Below are 18702 nucleotides of genomic sequence, written 5' to 3' on the forward strand. Positions count from 1 at the left end.
TGACAAAACTCTTACAGTGGCTGTGTCATAAGTACTCTTTCATGATGTACAGACACAGAGCTGACCTGTTGCTCAGCCTGGTAGGTGACAGAAAGAAACTTCTTTCATATTTAGCTTACTCTTGAAAAAAAATAAATCAAGATGCCATTTTTCACACCTTCAGTGGGAAAAATGTGAACTTTATTTGCCTTAACAAGGAGGAAATGGAACTCTCCATTACCGAGCTATTAGGTGACTGGTACATGACTAACACTAGATTAGCGCAGGCGATACACAAGCATTTCTGGCAGAAAGTCTACATGTGTCCTTCTATCCTCTTGTGCCTTCTCATGTATCTGGTCTCTCTGCTAGACCTGACCCGTGCCTCATGGGACAGACCAGCTGCTGGCAATGGTCATTCCTGCCTTTGGTACAAAAGGCACCAAGTTCTGGCTCACATCAAAGCAAGTTCGATGGTTTTCCACCCACCCACCCCCTGCCCCTAAGGCCCTGAAGGTGGGTGGGAAATGGCCACTTGTGGTTGACCTGCAGCTCACTCAGGATAACCCTGTGTGCCTCAGATTCATTTAAAGTGCAGCCAACAGGCTGAGTGGTTTCCCTCCACTCCTGAACCGCAAAGCTGGTTATAAAACAACCCCAAACATCTGTGTTTTGGCCAGGCACAGCCATAGTGCGGAAGTGGGTCAAGAAAGGTGGTAAGGGACCAGCAGCAAGCAATTCATGACACTGATAATGCAGCCCGGCGGATTTTAGGCAGGCTTTCGAAGGTGTCAGAGAGGCTGCAGAGCCTCGCGGCGCACAGCTGCAGTGGTGGGAAGCTGCAGAAGTGCAGGAAGGGCGGGAAGGGCAGAAGGGAGGAAGGGAGGGCCGGCTGTTCCCGGCACCGCCCCCCCGGGCGGGCCGCAGCGCCCCCTGGCGGCCGCAGCCGTAGCGCGCCCCAGCGTCTCATTGCGCCTAATAGTCCACGACGTCCGCCAAGGGGCGGGGCCACCGCCTTATTTAAATATCCCGGCGGTTCATTTGCATGCCGCCAAGATGGTCGGCTCCGTGATTGGCCGGCTCCGAGGCAGCTCCCCACTGCCAGCCCCTGTGCCCTCGGAGGGGGCGGGGCCAGTCGGGAGATGGGAGGGGACACGGGGCTCATTTGCATAGCGGCCCGGCGCGTGCGACGCGGGAGGCGGCGTTGGCGCCCGGAGCGGGTTCCGAGTTTGAATCCAGGGCGGCAGCGAGCAGGCGGGAGCGGCGGCGGCGGCCGCTGGGCGCTGGGGCAGGAGCTGCCGCGAGACGCGAGGGCGCAGGTACCGCGCGGGCGCACCCAGGGCGCGGGGGCCGGGCTGGGCAGGGCAGGGCAGCTGCAGCACTCGCTGCCCCGCGGCGCGGCGGCGGCGGCGGCAGCAGCAGCGCGCATGCGCCGTGGGGTTGCAGCTCTGTACACGCGCCTGCATGGGAGCACGTGACCCGGCACCAGTGCAGCGGCGGCGGCGCGCATGTGCGTTGCCGCTGCTCTCGCGCGCGCGGCGGCGGCGGAGGCGCGAGCACAGGTGGGTCCAGCGGGGGCGCGCACCGGGCACCGACGGTACTGGGCGCGCGCCTGGGCGCGATCCGCCTCTCGCGCCCCGGGCGAGGCGAGGTGGCGGCGCGTGTTTGGGTGGGACAGGGGTGCGCCCGGCGCCTCGACAGCCTTTCCTCGCTCCATGTTGGAATTGGGGCGGGGTGGCCTCGGGGGTCCCGTGTGGCACCAAGGAATGCCCGCACAGGCATGGCGCAGCACGTGGGTTGTGGAAGCAACGAGGGGAAACGGTTGGTGGTGTTCCTGCAATGATGGCCTGCAGTGCACAGTTCCTGTGGCATATGGGCGCACTCATTCACTGGAAAACAGAGCATTTTGATGAGGGAACAAACAGAAGGCCCAGTTGGGCCTCATTCGTGTGATGTCACCACTAAACAAGGCCCAAGCAGCTCATCAAAGTGTCATGGCCGCCCACATCAAACAACATGGCGACACTAGTTTGAGACGCATGTTTGTGTAAAGAAGGTACATTTGAACCGCTAATCTTTTTTAAATGTAAACACTGAAAATACTGAAACTCTTCATGTTTTAGAGTTTTGCACTTTTAATTCCAGGGCCTGTTAGAAGTGTAGCTCTGTCCTTGAGCGGTTTGTTCTTTTAGCAGGTGAATCCTTCTTTTACTGGATCTCCTGATATTTGACAAATGTCGGAAGTGCCGACATTAGGATGTTTTGTTGTTTAACGGTAATCTTGAAATAAATTTATGTAATGTGATGTCACTGTGACCCTTAATGCATATAGACTTGTTGGAAAAACTGGAATTGTTGATGGAAAAGCATTTGCTAAAATGAAGGGGTGAACAGCTCTGCTGTTCTAGGGAGCAGTCAATGAGCTTAAAACTGCAGACTCCATGCAGTCATAGGATAATGACACGTGTACATCTAGACAGCGTATCTGATGTGCTAATGAGAGCATATTAACACATATGTTTGTTCAATATCCCAAATTATACAAGTAAATGCAATATATTATTAGTAAATGTACTGGAATTTGCATCTACAAGATCAGGATATTCTGCAAGCATGCTGTTTGTCTCTCTTTTGCAAATTAAAATATATTTTAGGCCGTTAACTGATACACTAGTTTGATATACTTGCACTTATCACAGTTACAAATATTTACTTTATATGTAGGTTTTTAAAATTAAAAGCGTGAAGGACATACTTAACATCTGCTTAAGTCTGCAATTAGTAAGTTAAATATGAACTCTGTACACAAACCTCAAATATCAATGTAAAAAGTAAGTGCGTTTTTCTTATTGGATACTGGGTTTTGCAGTTCTACAGGAAGGTATGAAGGAGAGTATTCCTTCAGATACTAAGAGTTCCTTGAGGGAAAAAACCAAACACAAAAAACAGTGCCATTTGATACGTCATCTTGGGTAGGTAATTTCTTGGTTTCAGATCTAAGAAACAGGGCTAACGGTTGTTGTCAGGCCAATCGTAAAATCAGTTCACTAACAACTGCATGAGGATTTGTGCAGTTCATAAATCGTGGCAACTACACCCACTATTTATTCCGCAAGTATGGCAGTTAAGATAACTTTTTTTTTTAGTATTTTTAAAATATATTTTTAAAAAATTATTATTTTGTATATTGCAAAAGTACCAAGTCAAGTTCCTATGTACATATAATCTGGAAAGGAACTGTACTAAGAATTTTGGATTATTATTATGTTCTTAGTTCAGACAACTTAGTATACATTTCTTGAAGTAGAAGGCTTTTTATCAGCTGCAACCTTGCTACCAAATGTAGCAGTGCTGAACTGATGTTTCCTGTGATAATGTGGAACAGTACTGTATTTTTCTATATCAATTAATTTAGCAAGACTCTCTTGGATCTTGTGTAGGTTTGAAACCAGTCGTACCAGAATTGATTCATAGGATGATACAGTAATTATATGCATTAATTTAAATTGTCATTTTGATGCTTTCATTGTGAGAACTCTTCTTATTTCCTATCCATTACAAAGTTCAAGAAGATGCTGATTCCAACAGATACAAATGCATGCCATACTTTGTCATGTTTCCTGGTACCTCCTGCTTTGGCTTGTATTGGTGTGCTCATTTCACATATTTAGAAGATAAACATTAAGTCTAGTATTTTAGTTTTTCTGTAAAGACTCCTTTACTAATGCTTCCATTTGGGACATGAAAGACAACAGGCAAATGCTTTCCTACCAGCATGGGAGGTGATTTTGCCAGTGAAGAGACTCAATGACCTATGGGTAAAAATAGCTTAATTTTAAATACTGATTTCAGAGTATCTGGTGCAAACAGTTTACATGTTAAACAAATTGGAAAATCCTGTTATTGTTATCAGTTATTAACTGATTCTTACTTAGTAACTAAATCATCATTTTCATTGTGTTTGTGCATTTTTTTCTGTTAAATACCAGAAATATTTCCACAGTGAAAAGTAGTGGACTAAACCAGATACTATATTTTCTTTTCAAAACAAGAAAAATCACTTTTCTCCCCATCTGGATGATTTTAATAGTATAATCATTTATTAGGTTTAGCTGGACTTAATTGTCAGAAACTATATTTATGCCGAAAATCTCAAGTTTATTCATAAAATGTAAATAGGAAGGCCAAAAGATACTTTACCAGTACGTTCCTCTTACTTAATAGTTTGCAAGCTGAATGCATTTTTTTTCCATTTGATCTCCATTTGGTGTTTTCCTGTGTTGTGATCATTGATTGTCAATTGTTCTGTCCTTGATAAGTCTTGAAAGACTTGCTGGTTTTCAGTAAATATAAGGAGTAGTCAGTATCAATTAATTCCTGCAAATTTTGTGAGAACAGCTGGGGTGAGGAGAGGCTACCATTGTCACCAGTAAGGGAACTTGGCAGTTACGTGTTGCTTTGAGGGGATAACTTGCTGTCAGTCCGGACATAGGTACTGTCTGTCAAAGCAGTATGGAATCTGTCGCATCAGCAGGCAGCTTCAGACTAGCTGTGGACCTGCACTCACTTGCCCAGTGTGGTAAGGCACCAGTGACAACCTGCATAAAAAGTACCAAGATGACATTTTTAAATTTGTAGGAAATGTGGATTCATTAGTTCCATTGTTCACTCCTTATCTTGTTTAGTACCACTGAGGTATACTTTTTAAAACTGCCAGTATATTTCACAGCAGGTCTGCCCCCCTGTTCTGTTCCTCCCCTGCCCCTTTTGGGTTTTTTTGTTTTTTGAAAATAAAGATTCCTTGGTGGTGTAGCTGAAGGCATATTAGTAACTATACAGTATTAAATAAATGCCTGATCCTCATTTGTATGTCAACTTCCATCATATCACTGTGAAGGAATTCACAACACTGTGTATATGTATGTGTACAGTATAAATGCCCTTTACGTTCTTTTGGGAGTTATGAATATCTTAAGGGAAAAATAAAAGGCAAACAATGCTCTTTCTTTTATTTTGATCTGTACATGTTATAAATTACTAAAACCTGGACTTATGAATTAATAGATCTTATTTTTTTCTATGAACAAACATCAAATCACCTGATGTATTAGTATTTTTTTTTTCAATACTGTATTTTCTGAAATATTTAGGTAAACTAATAGAGCTAGTTTGATATGTGTAACTTGGGTTTTTTTAACACAGGGAAAATATTTTTCTCTTCTAGATCCAATTTCTGAAAATGCTCTTCAGTAAATTCATGTACTTAATACCTGTTTAATTAATTATATGACTGTGGATATGTCAGGTAGCGGTTAAAATAAGTCGTGTGTTTGCTCTGTTATTTTGTGCTGTCCTAAGCATCATCTTTCATTTCACAGTAGTTTAAAGAGATGTTATGGTAAAAAATCTCAAACCTTGAACAGGCCAAAACCTGGCATGAAAGTAAGTTTCTTCTAGCTTTGCCTCCAACTTAATGCAGTTTCCATGAAGTAATTATAAAAAGATGTTGCATTCTAATTCATTAATTCTTTCAAAAATGTGTTTAGGCACATAAACATATCTAATTGCTGACTTCAGTCAGTACATTGAAAATTGCCTTTACTGGTCCTACTGTCAAGGGGCTTGGAATTATTAAAAGTCCTCAAATGTTGTGTAGACTTGACTTTCTGAACTTTCGTATTCCTTGCCTCATGATCATCATGGACTCTTTTTTCCCACCAGTACTTTAGGTAGTTTTTGTGAAGTTCTCGAAGTTCTAAGTGAGAGCTGAGATGTTTCTTGACGTCAGCTTACTGGCTTGTGTAGATAAAGGAGGGTTTCAATGGATAGTCTTTTTAACATGCTAATGCATCTCTGTCTGCTAACGGAAATATATGGAAGTGAACTCCTGAGTAAATGCACATGGTTTCTTACTATTCAGTAAGATTTCAAGGTTTTCTGCAGCTGTGTGTCTGTGCTAAGATATGTGCCTGCATGTTCATGAAGCTTTCTTACAAGGCAAGATGTTTATAGCAAGTAGACTGTGACATGGCTTCTTATTTTTCTCTGGCTCAGTGAAAGAGTTCTCTGAAATATTTTGCCGAGTAGTTTTGCCCATTCAAAACCTATTTATGTAACTGAGTTTCCATAGATTGAGCTCCAAGCCTCAATGTTAAGAGAACACAATGTTGTTCAAGTGCAGCTCTTGGGTTCCAGATTATAGCCTCTGAAGGTTTTTGGTGATATTCCTGAAATTCTAGGACTGGAGGTCAGAATTCACCTTTTGATCTAGGAATTTTGTAGGTGTACTAAACATAGGATTTTCTTCAATTTAAAACATTGTTAGTGTGAAAATCAAAGTATATATTTGTCCTACGCATGGAATATTAACAATATTGAATTTTGAAAAGTTATAAATTATTGTAAATTCCTATAAGCTTAAGCTACGGTATGTATGAGGTTCAGAATAAGCAACATGGGGTTATAACTGGCTAATAGAAAATGTTTCTTTTGAATTTGTTGTAAACTTGATTTTTGATTTAGTAATAGGTCTTAGTGAAGAAAAGTTTCAGTGTAATGAGTAATTTTAAATTAATTGAAATGAATTTGTTCTCCAGTGCACACAAACTTGTTTTTTTGAGAGATCTCTCTTTTGGGCATTTGAACATCAACTGTATTTTAATTTAGTTTTCTAAATCTGAACAGTACTATCAGACACAAAAATTATCAATGTAGCTGTCTCGTATGTGGCACGTGCTCTTTCTTGTATTGCAAATCATGCTAATACAAGGCCAAAAAGAAAAGCCAGATGGTGTATTTTACCATTTTTAAGTTTGAAATACTAACTGTGGTGCTGATGAGTACATCAGACAACTACTGCTGGCATGATTAATCAGTCCTGAAATAACCAGCTACAGCTGGCAACAGACATGCACAGTTACGTAAGTTTAAACATTTTCATAAAACAAAGCGGTTGGAGGGCATGTTCTACTTTTTTGGGAGGGAGCGGAGTTGGGCTAATTTTGGATCACAAAGACAATTTTTTGGTAGAAGGTTAGGTATAATTCAGCATTAATTTCCTTCAGAATCGCCCCATGTGCTCTTGTAGTTATTTTGTTTACTAAAGTAGACATATTTGGATTTAGTAGAGAAGTGAGGCAAATACAGAGGAGCTCCCTCCAGAACTGATCCACTGTTTCTGGACAAGAGCACGTGACTGGTGTCAATAAACAGATTTAGAGGAGAACCTGTTTTGTGTTTAATTCTTAATGAACAGATTTAGAGCAGAAATTGTGTTTAATTCTCTTTGCATTAAAACTGTGTTTGTTTTGACAACGCCTTTGTCACCTCCATAGGTTCTCAAACCTGCTCTTCAGGAACTACTCTTTTGCAACAAGATTCCAGCAAAATTCCTGAAGTGATTCTAGATATGACTGTTCTTTGAAAAACTTACACAACAACATGCTGAGTCATTCATAAAGAATTCAGTACTTGATTTCTGTGGGCACTGAAGTTCTGGAATGTTCTTGGGGGTTTTTGCTAGCTTTCTTATAAAGTGAACTTCCTTTTTTCTTCCCCAAGTAAAACTGTTTTATTGGGCAACTAATATTACAGAATATTTTGAAGTAGGTCGGGCTGTAAGAAGGTACAGATCAGTTTCTTAAGCACTTTTTTCTTTTTTTTAACTCTGAAATGAGCCTGCTCTTGAAAAGTATTCTCTAATGTTTGTCGGTTCTGTGCATGATCTGGCTCTGTAACTTTGACTGTTAATATGTGACATGGATCCTGAACTGCCTTGGAGTTGGGAGAGATTTGAAGTACATGTTGCAAATCCAGGATCACAGACCTAGGAGGGCTGCCTCTCGATGGTTTTTGGTTCAGTTTTCTCTTTACCAGTTGTGCTGAGTAGCTGCAGCGTTGCAGCTGTGCATTAATCACTTCCTGCCTGTCAAAGAAACCATTCCTCTGCCTGCACAAACACACACACACCCCCCCCCCGTGCAGTTTGTTGCAGTGTGGTAAAGAGGGAGGTGCTTTGCTTTATAAATGTTTTATTCACTGCTGAGTCGTCACTGAGTGGCAGGTCTTGAGTGTACATTGCAGCCATCTTAGTCTCATTTTCAGTGCAGCTGAGACAGTGCAGTTTCAGAATGGCTGACTGAGTGTCTTCACTGCAGCAGTTTAACTTGACTGTAGGCAAATGAGCAGAGCTGGTGGCATCATGTGCTCCAAACCTTAGAGGTGAGCACCAGCTCTGCTTTGCTAAGAAACAATTTCAAATTTTGGTCAGGCAAAATTATCTAATTCTAAGCTGTATAAAATACCCTTCCCTCCCCTCTCTCACTGAATTAATTCACAGATCTCTTGTCTCAGTTAAAGGACAGATCACATGGGACAGGACAGATCTAAGGTCATATCTGTATGTCTTGCTAATCAAATTATTTCTTTTTGGCTTACTTTCTTACCAGGTCAGAATAGCTTTTATTTTATTCTGTGCGTTTTTCAAAAGCTTGCCTCAGACTTTTAACTAAAACGTAAAATAAACTCTTTACAAATTCCATTAAATTTTTGTAACCAAGTGGTTAGATTTTCATTTGATTATCATATTCTCCACATGTAACTTTTCCAGTGATAAATAACTACAAAGCCTGTGTAAATACACTGAAATAGCAATGATTATGTACATGCTAACTGTTTTGCAGGTAGCAATTATGAACTACTCAAGAACGAGCAGAAATTTTTCAGAATTGCTACAAATTATAAAATTGAAATTTTGAGGCAAATCATTGTTTAATTTCTTTTGTTTAATTCCATGGAAATCTGAGTTTCAAAGTGCTAGTGGTTTCGCGTGGCCTAATTAGTGTATTTCTCTGTGTGGTGCTGTGGCCTACCTATCTGTCATCCTGTACACTCATTAAAAGGTAGCGTCAGCGTCCAGGGAGATGAAGGCAGGAGAAAAGCAATGCCCAGGGTTTCTTTCCATTGGGGAGGGGGACAACAAAAGAGAAGCAGAAGTAAGACATTTTCCTTACAACTCTCTTGTTTTCTTGTTCTGTGTCTTAAACCTAGTTAAGGTCTTCATAGGTTCTTGAGCTGCATAAACTGAGAGCAATTAAATAGGGAGTTATTTAAAGTTCTCCAGAAGCATGTCAGGAGCAGCAGAAGAGCTGGATAACTCATCTGAGTGTAGCTTATATTATTTTCCTGGCTGAAGTTGAACTTTGTGCTAAGGATGTGAAAGTCAGTCTACCTAAAAGTTTAGTCCTTCATCAGAATTTCCGCACATTAATTCGGTGCTTTTAGTATCATCTACAACAAAGTACTAAGTAGTTAAATTAGTTTTGAAATATCTGTGTCCGTAAATGATCTTCTACAAATAAAAGCAACACACTGTTTATGAAGAAATCAAGTATTCTGGGCAGACAGTGCACATCAGGTTCTGTGGAGACATGGTTGCTCCATGTTTACCACATGCATTTGATAAAAAGAAATTTAAAAAGTCAATAAAATACAGAATTTTTAAGCTCCGGTTGATTGCTGACTTCAGCTAACAGTAAATTTTTAAGTAATTGACCATCAGATTTTCTTTCTTTAAGAGATAAGTAACAAGTATGCAAATGTGTGGTCGCAGGTGATGCTGAAATGGGTAAGCAGGTAGGTAGTTTTACTACTTTTATTGCTAGCGGAACTTTGCTTAGTGGATTTACAGCAGATTTTAGTTCATAGTGGCTTTTCTTGATTGGGTAAGATGGTTTAGATCCTGGGAACATTTGGGTACTTTAAAACGTCTGAAAATTCAGACCACAAATTGTGATTGAATACATTTATCTGGATGAAATGTGAAGTTTTGCCATACATTCACCTCATCTACTGAATGCAGATTAATAATATAGTGAAATCTCCTTCTTCCCATGCCTCAAACAATAATCTTTCTGGTTTTTTGCAAGATATTCTGATTCAAGTCATCCTGACCCCAGCCTTATAAATGGTTACTGAAGTTTGTCTTCCTGTGGTTTTTAGTCAGTTATTGTTGTTGATTAATTCCAGATGTTAATACATCATATTGTTTGAAGCAAACAGAAACAATTCATTCTTTATGAGATCACTGAATTCCTACTTTGCAATCACTAAGGGGGATGAAGTTTTATGTTTAAAACATACTTTACCATACACATCTTGTGGAGGTTTGTTGGTTTTTTGGAGGTTGAGCTTTTTGGTTGGTTGGTTGCGTTTTTTTAAAGAAAACAACCATATAAAAATTGTCAAGTGCTGTTTGCTCTGTTGATTTAGGGGTTTTTCATTGACCCTCTCTTTAATGGAAACATGAAAAGTATCATATTCTTGACATTCACTATAAAGAGTGGTTCTTCATGCATGTTGTATTTAAGTAAAATGCTACACGTTCAGACCATGTCCTTCTTACAATTGTTTTAGTGCCCTTTTTGTTGCCCATGTTTTTCTTCTGTGAGATGAATAAGCTTAGAAAAGGCATGGAGAGATTGCCAGAGTTCAGAGGAAAGCTCTCGTGTCAGTATTTTCCCTTCCCTTTGGTTTTGGTTTCCTTTGCTTTTTAAAAGGCCATTTTGAAAACAGTTCCATTTTTGGGAGTGCTGTACAAAATGACTGGCTCAGCAGGAAGCTGTAGCTTTTTGTTGTGTGAGCTGGGTAGGTGGTGTGGATTGGGTTTTGAGTTTTTTTAGTTGATTTTCTTTTTTCTTTCCTAAAGTAGGTGTCAGAATGCATAAAGTATGGTAGGTTTTTAAACCTGTTCTGCATATGAAACACATTCTCCCTTCCAGAACTCTAAATACTCTGTAATGCTTGCTTTATGGTAGTACTAGTAGCTGAAAGCATAATATCTTGTCTGTTCCCTTCCACGGTGTTAATAGTTTGGGTTTTAGTAGTCAAAAAGAAAACAAAAACCACAGTTTACGTTCATGGGAACAGGCCACTTCAGCGGATGCTAAAAAAAAGCTTTTATTAAATACATAAATTAGATATTCACAATTTGAATTAAATATAATTATGTATAATGAATTAATGATTTCAATTGAATTGATCTCTGTACATTTTTAATGAGAAATGCATTGTCAGACTATGTTCAGTGTTCTTATGTCTACATGTTCTAGAACACTTAGCTTTGTACTGCTCATAGGTAAACTTGAATGATAGGCCTTCAGGAGTAAACCAGTTCCTAATAGGACAGCAGTCTCAAATACATGTCACTTTCCAAGAGAAAAACAATAGTTTATTCTGGAGTGTACAAAAGTTTTTAGGTTTTTTCTTTTTTCCACATGCTGCACTTGCTTATAAGAAAATTCATTGTGCGCCAACTCTTTGGATAGTTTTTCATTGCTAAATCATACTTGCTTGGAACCATTCTAATACAGCTTATTTTTTATGTTCCTCTTAAAACTCAGAATTGTCTCAATTTGCACAGCTGCATCTTCCGTTTTGGTAGAAATTTTGGGAGCAAACAATTTCAGGCAGGATTCTAAACAAACTGGAATGGACTGCTGAATGAATGCAATACTGTTTAATGTGTGTAAATCACTTTGAAATAGCTGACTCGGTTGGTTCTTTAGGTATTAGAAATAAATGGTTTAAGAACTGTTTGGAACCTTAATCATGTTATGACTATTATTATACAACTGAATTGGACCTTTATTTTTAACTGTAAACTTTAATAAGTTTTTTCAAGTGTGTACTGTCTTTGAAGGAATAGTAAGGATAATTTTTTTTTCTTTCCTCCATTATCTTGGTTTTCAGGTTGAGATCTGTCAGCTTTTCAGTCTTTGTTTAAAACAAACAAAATACTTAATGTAAATTTAAGCGAGCAAAATATTGATAAGGAGTCAAACTGAGTATTTGCCCTTTCTAGAAGAAAGGGAGTACAACATTAGACTCTTCTACTGCTTGGAAATTACCCAGTTTAGACACTTTTTCTCACCCCTTTTCTGAAGTAGAAAAGCAGATACAACTATTGTTGGCCCTCCCTCCCCCCTTTCCCGCCTTCCCTGTTTATTCTGCTGATACAGGGCTTCTGCTGTAAAATATGTTGAAATAAACCACACGGGCTAAGATAATATGTTGATCGACACTTCTCTACTTTAGAAATGTACATAATTTTCTGTGCCTTTCAAACACCAATGTGAGAAGACTCTGGGAATTACTAAACTCTTAGCCGACTGTTATATTAATAATTTAATAATTCATTCTGTTTTGTGCCTTTCACTTGCTTTGTGGTGGGTGGTTTTTGTTGTTTTTCTGGGGTTTTTTGTTGTTTTGACTTTTTTTAGGTCAAGATATTAGTGACAGATTAAATCATGGTTGGGTTTGTGGGGGATGTTTTTCCTTTTTATTTTAGACAAACTTTGTCAATTGAATGCTTTAATAGCTAAAATTGTCTGAATTAGGGAAATCACTTTATATCACTTTTTTCCTCTACTTTCCTATTTTGAAATGAATCAGCTGATATTTAAAATTTGAGGATGTTATTTTTTATAAGTACCTATTGAACCCATAGAGTTAACAGCAGTTATTTTGAACACAACCGGCTTTATTACTTTTGACTGACACATGTGCTTTTTAAGGTCCTTTTGATTGGAGACTAGAAAATTGTGTGCATGTTGGAGGAAGAGCCCTGTTAACTGGCTTTGAGAAGGCAAAATCATAAAAGTACTTAGACGTTTCCAGTGACTGTATGAGAAACATGGGAAAGGCAGACAGACATTTTGGCTTTTTCTGTAGTGACAGTCACTGGAGAATATGATTCGGTACGCTGTAGTTTAATCTCTTAAGTTATAAAAACCAATCGACCAACCAAACCACATCCTTCTCCCCCCCCCCCCCAAAACGAACAAAACCAAAACAAAAAACCCCCAACCAAACAAACGGAAAAAGAACAAACGAACCAACAAACAAAAATAAAACACCAGCACTCCCCCCCCACTCCCCTCCTCCCCCCAAATTCCCTGCTTTTGTAGGATGCTGGAGGGTCTCTGTCTTTTTTGTACTCGGGGTTGGCTGCCAGCGCTGCGCATCGCAGGCAGAGGCTGCCGCTGCTCTGGGGCTCAGCACGCCCTGCTTGCGTAACCGAGTCGGTGCGTTTCTAACTCCTAAACCGATTGCTCCTCCTCTTTGTGAAAACGTTTTGCGTTTGAAAGCGAGCTTTGTCATAGCCAGTAGTGCGAGAGGGAGGAAGGCGCAGGGAGGGGGGAGGGAGTGACTGCAGGAACGTTCTGGAAGCGGGGTGGTGCTTCCCACAAACTGCGGATGAAGAGCTCGCCCGCGGGGCTGCCGGCAAGCTCTGGCGTGGATTTCCCATAGCAGACTGGAGCCCAGAACGGAAAATGCTTCAAGGCTCTTATTTTGCAGTGTCTGTTTTACTGTGTTGAGAATCATACTATTATTCTGGTATTTGTGCACAAGGCTGTAGAGCTGGGGAGGGCGGGAGGGGGAGGGTGGGTACACGGCTGTATTTGGGAAATCCAAGGAGGTTTTTTCATTTTCTTTTTATAAAGCAGCATTGGTGTCCTATATTTTTAAGCTCACAGGCTGTTAATCTGATGATTCATTCTGCAAATGACAACAGCATCACTGAAAGACATTCTGCACAGTATTTAAATGTGCTAACATACACAAATCAGTTTGAAAGTAAAGCAAGTCAAAAGATACATGTGACATAAAAGATGTTAGTGACTGTCATTTTAATGTGACAGTCATTTTGGAAAAATAATTATTTCTCCCTTACACATCAATTTAGGTTTTTGGATACAAAGGCGAGGATGAATTGTAACAACCAGTGAAGAGTAATTCGCATTACCAAATACTTTCAGATACAAAATTAGTATCTTTTTTACATTGCAGATAAGCAAATTGTATTATGCTCTAATAATCTAGAACCAGCCTTACAGCAAATTATGCTTGCAGCAGAAAATGGGATATATAATTCAACTATATATAGCATTGACACTGTTGGCATTCTACAGAGGAACAATGACAGGAACTAGAAGAAGCCTGGGGTGTAAAGCAGGCTCTTCTGGTCCTGAGGTGCTCTGCCTTTGCCCTGCTCAAATTGACAAGCATCGCTGTCTCCATCACTTAGCTTTTCCACTAAATGGTGCTAGGCTGCAGCTACAGCTGCCCATTGCTATATGTGTAGCTAACCAAACTTGATTTTATTTAGGGTTTCACAAATTCCTGTTTACAGCTAACATGATAAATAGTACGTTTATTTGCATTGAGTTGTTTTGTGCTCCAAGAGTTCTTACAAGGCAGCACATGAGAACAAAAAGGTATTGGCGAATGATTCATCCTTTACATACGTACGCTTAGAGCCTGGCTTCTTTTTTTCCCCCTAAAAACAGTACAAGGACTTTCAGAATAAGCCTTTGTAAAATATAATTAATTTATTAATGTAATTGGACTTTGACTAAAGGTAAGAATTAAGAAATTAACTATTTGAAGTCAGATTGGGGCTGAAATCCAAGTTTCTGCCTCTACCTGTTACTGTACCTTAATAATAATGGCCAGTCTTCACGAGCGAAGATTTGGGAAAGGTCATTAACCCTTCGAGCCTGCGCAGTGGATTTTTTAGGTGAGACACAGCGTGCGCTGAACTGAGCCCACCCTTAGAGGTACTTGAAAAGATAAAGCTCTTTTTTTTTTTTTTATCCTTCATTTGCCTAATGATGAAAAATTAAATGTATAGTGGAAACAACAAATGAAATGGCCAGACTTGTTACCATTTTTAGCATGAGGCTAAAAATGGATCTTTTTTACTTGGAACTGATATTTATTTGTTGGTGGTAGTCTGTGAAATACTGGAAATACCAGGCTAAGGAGAGCTGGTTCCAGGCATTATGCATACCTATTTTTCCGGTGTTATTTCAATTACTATAGAACCACTGCAAACAGTGTGTAGTATCCTACTAGGAACAGGCTTCAAGGTGGAATTTCTTTTGCAGAGGCTGTTGTCAGTTTTCATTTATATGAACAATAAGACGAGCACTTGACTTTTGACACAGATCTGGATTATAATTAAGCAAATAACCAGAGGATATATTCTAGAACCCATAGTAGTCTCAGGGGGGTGGGGAGGGGGCGAAGGGGGAGGAGAAGGCTTTGCTAAGCAGTATCGGGCTGCAGTATAGTCTTGAAATGAGGCCCCTTTATGTAAATTTTACTGGCGCCAGCTAGCTGTAACTGCAGTCTGGATCCATACCGGCAGCAGCTAACATGTGTCATGGACTTCTCCTTCACACGGATTGCAGGAGCACTCTGGTTTCCGGACCGAAAGAGCAGCACTGATGAATGTGAAAATATGTACAAAGGAACCTAGGTGTAATTAGATTGGTAGTAAGTGAAAATACTGAGGAAATTTCAGCGTTCTTTTTTCAGTGTGGTGTCTTGCGCTGGGCTGTAATAAATCGATGTTTGTTGGTACTACTGTGTGGTATGTGGGAGGAGGTACTTCACTGCACATAGTTGCTGCAGCGCTAATAGTTGGCAGCACAGAAGGCAGTACAAAGAGAACACTGGAGGCACTTGCAGTTGCAGTAGTATCCTTGGAGGCTGTGGCATGCTCAGTGAGCTGCAGGGGCACTCCTGACACATTCAGCTACTTGTGTGGAGAAGTAGGAATTCCAGCAGGCTTTTTAACAAGCAGATGTAGGCTACAAGCCGACAGGTATACTAGCTGTAGCTCAAGCTGGCTAAAAAACAGTACTCATGCTGCTATGTAAACAAAACAAGATCTTAGTATCAAGATGGCCGACCTGGGAATCTACTTGTAGATAATACTTTATGCAAATGAGCTGCATGCCAGTGGCTTACTCAGAGGAGGAAGCTCATTTTGCACGTGCCATCTTCTTGCCAGGTAAGAGAAGCAACTCATTTTCTGCATTAATGGTTTAGAGGCCTTTGAAATTATTTTTCCACTTAGGTGCCCACCCCCCCACTTTGGCACAATGCCAAGAATTAAATTTAAATATACATGGCATTTTCTGGGAAGCTCAGAAGACATTTGTTCTGACTAATTATTTTTGGGTTGCCTTTGTTAGCGGAATGTTAACGAGAACTTACTGCAAAATGTTTACTTTAGTAAAACTAAATACGTTTAAAAATATTAGAAATTTGAGTACGTAGTTTCTGTTGATAATATTACTGCTTTTGTTTGGTTCAAACCTCTACCGTTTTGCTACTGTGTTGTTTCTGTCTCTGTAGTGACACCAGTTGATGCACATGGAGGCTTAGCAATACTGAGAGCTTAGCCCTGAAAAGGGTGCAGAATTAACAAAGTCGAACCCACCAGCTGTGGTTTTTTGGCTTCATGGTGTTATGAAGGATTTTCATTATCTTGGTTGTAGTTTTAATTCTCTTGAGATTACAATGCTGTTGAAAGTATTGGATGCTGAACTGTTGTCCATGTATCTTTTAGAATAAATATACATTTCAAGTGCACATATGTGCATTTTAAAAAGTTGTTTTTGTAAATAGGGAAATACATAAAGATATTTATCTGTTCTACCCCCTTACAGCAGCAAATTTTAACAAAATTACTTATTGCTAATTACATAATATGCTCTACTGTGGTTATGCATGTAGTGCATGAAATGGCTGCATGGCGCAGATGTGCTGGTTCTGCACAAATGTATTTGCGTTGTTTCTGTTTTACAAGTCAAGGTAGGTACAGGGTGGTGTTCTGGAAAGGGGAAATGGTAAAAGAAAATTACCGGATAAGGAAGGTGTCTGATCTAGAGAAAGGAAATAATTTGAGATGCATGAACAGGCCAACAAAACATGGCCACTTGAAGGCAGACAGCAGCTCAAGAAAGGGGTGTGGAACTGGAAGTAGACAGCCTGTTCTGGCTGAAGGAAAACGAGATTAATAAGAGAATAAAAAGGCAGAAGAGCAAAGTAGGCAGGTAGATTATTAGAGCTTAAAATACAGTGATTGGGACTAAAAGTATTGGAGCCATTCTGAAATGGCATGAATTAAGGCCAATTGAGTAAATACATTAGGAAAGAGAACTGTAACTGGTTGATATTGAGGAGGGGGAATGTAATGGTAATAGAGAAAACTAAACTTGTGCATTGATATGGCAGAGAAAAATGCTGCATGCCAACAACATGGGCCAAATGAGTCACAGTTTGTAGGTAGCTCATTTACTTTGAAACCTTTGATAACTTTTTAGTAGTAACTTCAGATTTGATATGGACAGAAATTTGCTTGTCACTGAGAAGTCTCGTTTATATGCATGTCCACAGTACAAAAAGTAGAAAAATTGGGGGGGGGAGGTGGCTGAGAAGCATAGGTATATGATAGATTTCCCCAAATAAATTACATTAAAAATCACTGTTAACAGTTATAAAGATTGTCCATAAATGTCAAATGCTGTTAGACCCAGTCTTGCTTTCATTGCTGCATTAAAGAAGCAATTCAGGACCCATCCCTCCTTTTCTGTGAAGTGTAAGGGTAAGGATGGTAGAGGAAAAATGACATTGAGTGGGGCGTGAAAAATGTAGAAGGCTGATTAAAATAAACAAAATGTTCCTGAGAGAAAACCTTGACTGGTAAAGCAAACGATAACAAAAGTGAGATTGTTAAAAATAGAAAAGTAATTCTAACAATGATGTAGGTGGTAATGATAACATGGAATCATAGTGAAAGAGAAAAGGCAGAAGATTACAGTAAATATTTTATTTATTTTTAAGTAAAAGTGAGATTACATTACAATGTTACATAGGTGATCAATTGTTTGAAACCTGTGAATTACAAGGAAGATACTAAAGAATCCATAATAGATATTTCTTAGCAAAGGCTATAAGCAGGTCTTTGTAATCTGCATCCAGGAGTTCTAGAAGAATTGGCTGAAGATACTTCTTTTCTGAGATGTCCCTCACAGTAACTCAAACTAAAATGGAAATTCCAGAAGACCATGGAGACTTCTTATTTAAATAAAGGTCAAGCAGAATGACCTAAATAATATATAGCTTCACATCAATCCCGAAGAAAAATAATGGAGGAACAACAGAGTGTATCAGCAAATGTGAAAGAATATTATTTGAATTAATGCTGAGGTGGTTTAATTGTTAAAGCACTATTCTAAAAAAGATATTACAATGTAATTTGGTTTAGAACGAAGTTCCTTTGGTGTAAATATCCAGTATGTATAATGCAGTTATGCTTTGATGTAGTCTTTTTCTTAAATGACAACTTCCCCACCCCAAACCCTGTATCAGTAAAACATTAAATTGATTTTAAAGCCTTTCAAAGCTTTTGAAGTGAACGGGGTAGCAATCCATGCTCCAAGTAAAGTTTCTTTATGATTGGTACTATCAAGTAGTTACTTTTGCTAACTTACAGAGGGAAGAAACACTGACTCTTACAGAGTCATCTGAATCATTTGCTTAGTGGGACCTACTCAAACAGTCTACTATTGCACACCAAAATCTGAAGTTGTACATTTATAGACATTCCATCATAGAACATACCTGCTTAACAGGAGACTTCACTCTGGAATTAAGTGGTGATGATACAGACTAAATAGTTAGCTAAAGCCCAAAATAGAAAGTTAATGCAGAGGGACTGAAAATCTGTTGAACACAGTGAAAGACTAAGGAAGTCATACTCTTCATTGAGTTATACTCAGGGTTATAGATGATACTAAATGCTGATGATGTGAATTATGGATTAATACAGGTTGCAGTCCTATTGTCCATACTGGTTTTTTACAATGC

The 18702-nt window shown here is 39.5% G+C and overlaps 1 protein-coding gene across 3 annotated transcripts in view; it reads left to right on the forward strand.

The window, feature by feature from the left end:
* The first annotated feature begins 1171 nt into the window (after positions 1-1171).
* ATF7IP (activating transcription factor 7 interacting protein) overlaps positions 1172-18702 on the forward strand; it is an 88495-nt gene continuing 70964 nt past the window's right edge. The window contains exon 1 of one of the 3 annotated variants that reach the window (XM_017827665.1): positions 1172-1298. The gene's annotated coding sequence lies outside the window, so the exon portion shown is untranslated. Of the gene's footprint in view, positions 1299-1623; positions 2036-15506; positions 15839-18702 lie in introns of those variants that run through there. The other 2 variants (XM_017827664.1, XM_017827666.1) reach the window with 2 other exon arrangements.

This window comes from Lepidothrix coronata, unplaced genomic scaffold, assembly GCF_001604755.1.
Source record: "Lepidothrix coronata isolate B3197 unplaced genomic scaffold, Lepidothrix_coronata-1.0 Scaffold141, whole genome shotgun sequence".
In the NCBI taxonomy this organism is placed as follows: Eukaryota; Metazoa; Chordata; class Aves; order Passeriformes; family Pipridae; genus Lepidothrix; species Lepidothrix coronata.